Genomic DNA, 3,554 nt, shown 5'->3' with positions numbered 1-3,554 from the left:
GTGTGTGTGTGTGTGTCTGTGCATGTGTGTTCCTTGTCTTTGGGGGAAAATGGAGGGAAGGTGTGAGTGAGGATAAGGAGTGTTGGGGAGGTTGCCTATCAAGTCTGCTGGCACCTGAGGCCTCCTTCCTAATCTGTGTATGCATGTTTGTGCGTGCGTGAGAGAGGGCACCCGGTGGGGGAGGGACAGGTGTGCAGCTATGTCTTCATGTTTGCCCCATGGTCTGCGTATACATAACTGGGCCCAGCACAGCAGTGGGCAGAAATACTCTGAAATCTCTGTCTCCCCTTTGTATCTTAGCATTAAAAATATACATATTGCTGCATCTTCTCTGCAATGACACACTTCAGTACTTTAATAGTTATCTTTCAGGAAGAATACGGAAGAAAACACTGATGGAGCTTTCCTCTGGGGAGTGGGGCTGGGGTCTCAGGACTTTCTTTCCACTGCATACTATCTCATTCCATTTGAAGGTTTTGTCATATATTTGTGATTGTCATAATAAAATGAGGGTGAAATCAGTATTGGTGAACAATGAGTGCTTGCCTGTCTCCCTGAATATACTGCCTCTATCAACCTGCTTACTATAGGGCTGAGCAGACTACGAAGTGCTGTGAAATTCATCCTCTCATTTAAACCACTCATTCATTCAACAAACGTTTAATAAATGTTTCTTATGTGCCAGGCATAGTTCTAGAAACTGGGGATAGGCTAGGCACAGTGGCTCACACCTGTAATCCCAGTACTTTGGGAGGCTGAGGTGGGAGGATCACTTGAGCCCAGGAGTTTAAGATAAGCCTGGGCAACATAGTGAGACCCCATTTCTACAAAAAATTAGCCAGGCATGGTGGCACTCGCCTGTAGTCCCAGCTATTCAGGAGGATGAGAAGGGAGCATTGCTTGAGCCCAAGAGTTGGAGGCTGCAGTGAGCTGTGACCATGACACTGCACTCAAGCCTGAGTGATAGAGCAAGACACCATCTCTTAATAAAGAAAAGGAAAGAAAGAAAGAAAGGAAAGAAAGAGAAGAAAGAAAAAAAGGAAGAAAGAAAGAAGGAAGGGAGGGAGGGAGGAAGGAAGGAAGGAAGAGAGAGAAAGAAAGAAAAAGAAAAGAAGAAAGAGAAAAGAGAGAGGGAGGGAAGGAAAGGAAGAGAGAGAGAGAGGAAGGAAGAAAGGAAGGAAAAGAAAGAAAGAAAAGAAAAGAAAGAAAGAAGGAAAGGAAGGAAGGAAGAAGAAAGAAGGAAAGAAAGAAAGAAGAGAAAGAGAATGAATGCAGGAATACAGCAGTGAACAACCTTCTACTGGGTATAGAAAAACATGTAACATAATTAATAAGTTATATGGTGCATGAGAAGGAGAAAAGGCAAGGTAGGGAAGGGTGATAGAGAGAACTGGGGGGTGGAGGGCTGCCATATTGAATAGGGTGGTCAGGGAAGGTAAAGTGTCAACAAAGACTTGAAGGAAATGAGGAGTGAGCCAGGAAGCTACCTGGGAGAACAGGGTTCCAGGCAGAGGGAACAGGAAATGCAAAGACTCTGACGCAAGGGTCAGGAAGCCAGTGAGGTGGCAGAGAAGTGAACGAAAATAATAGGAACTGGAGTTAGGGAGGTAAGAGGGTGATAGGATCATCTGGAGCCTTGTGAGCTACTGTGGGGTTTTCAGTTTTTACCCCAAGTGAGATGGGAACCATTGGAGGGTTTTGAGCAGAGGAAGGTCTTGACCTACATCACTCTAGCTGCTGAGTGGAGAGCAGACTGTAGCAGGGAAGGGTAAGGGAGGTGTATAGAGAACCCTTGACATAAGTCATTCCATCTTAGAAAAAGACTCCATCACTGGGCGCATTCTCTCATGCCTGTAATCCCAGCACTTTGGGAGGCTGAGGTGGGGGATTGTTTGGGCCTAGGAGTTTTGAGACCAGTCCTAGAAACATAGTAAGACCTCATCGCTACACTTTTTTTTTTTTTTTTTTTGAGATGGAGTCTCACTCTGTTGCCCAGGCTGGAGTGCAGTGGTGTGATCTCGGCTCACTGCAACCTCTGCCTCCCGGGTTCAAGCGATTCTCCAGCCTCAGACTCTGGGGTAGCTGGCACTATAGGTGTGTGCCATCATGCCCAGCTAACTTTTTGTATTTTTAGCAGAGATGGGGTTTCACTGCGTTAGCCAGGATGGTTTCGATCTCCTGACCTCGTGATCTGCCCATGTCGGCCTCCCAGAGTGCTGGGATTACAGGCGTGAGCCACAGTGCTTGGCCAGTTTTTTTTTTTTTTAATTAGCTCAGCATGGTGGTATGTGCCTGTAGTCCTAGCTACTCAGGAAGCTGAGGTGGGAGGATTCCTTGAACCCACGAGTTTGGGGCTACAGTGAGCAATGATCGTGAGACTGCAGTGAGCAATGATTGTGCCTCTGCACTCCAGTGTGGGCGACAGGCACCTTGTCCCAAAAAATAATAAATAAATAAAGTTTTAAAAAAACTCCATCTTACATTTCAAAAGGCATCAAGCCAACAGGGTCCAGATGTTCACCTAACCAACGGAGACAACACCCAACCAGATAAGGGCATCGCCCTTTACTATAAGTCCTCATCAGAGGACTCAAGGGCCATAAAATGAGCAGGACTTAAGCAGCTAGACACCGCCACCTTAACAGACTGAGTCTTGCTATCACTTGTGACCAGCACCTGGTGTCTGCCTCTGAAGGCTCTACTCAAATCAAGGACTGTTCCTTGCAAGCCCTTGACGACTATCCCCATCAGGCCAGGACTCTGTCCATAACACTCTCCTTGGACTGGTTCGTTAACCCCTTTTCTCTTGATGTTAAATGTTCCTGTGTTTGATGTGAAATTTTCATCTGTAACATTTATATCCTTATATCCTTACATATAATACTATGTGTGGTTTGCAAGACAGTCTGACCTGTGGAGTGGCTCCAGCCTGCATGCCCACGGCTCTGACTACCAAGTGAACAGGTGGTCTTAAGAAGAACTGCCTTCTTGGGAACTCCATGTGGTGCCTAACTTTTGTGATTGAAATAGCATCAATAAAAACCCGACCTTATGGGTAGACACAAAGGTGGGTGGACCTGGTTCTGTATGACGTTGGGCAGCTCGGGACATGGGGAGACCTGTTAGGAGGCTGCGGAGAGCCAGGAGGAGGCTTAGACCAGGGTAGTGGCCCTGTAGGTGGTCGTGAGATTTCAGATTTAGAAGGAGGAATCTACACGAGTTGCCAATGGATGGGACGCAGAGTTTGAGAGAAAGGGAACGATCCAGATGACTCCGAGGGTCTTGGGCCTGAGCAGCTGGGAGGATGCAACTGGGAAAGACGGCGGGGAGGCGGGGAGCAGAAGCTGGTGAGGTGGGGAAGTTCTGCTTGGACAAGGTCAAGTTAAGGTGCGTATTAGGCATCCGAACGTCAAGTCCGGGAAGGGTGTGTTTCAGAGAGGGTCCCGGTTGGATCCTCCCAGTTCGTCTTCCCCATTCCACAGGTGTGGACTCAGCAGCCGATCTCTGCATTGGGCGGGGCGGGGTCACGTGGCCGCGGGCTGGCGCCCCCTGGC

This window comes from Mandrillus leucophaeus, unplaced genomic scaffold, assembly GCF_000951045.1.
Source record: "Mandrillus leucophaeus isolate KB7577 unplaced genomic scaffold, Mleu.le_1.0 Scaffold3, whole genome shotgun sequence".
Classification (NCBI taxonomy): domain Eukaryota; kingdom Metazoa; phylum Chordata; class Mammalia; order Primates; family Cercopithecidae; genus Mandrillus; species Mandrillus leucophaeus.
This window is presented reverse-complemented; position numbering follows the sequence as displayed.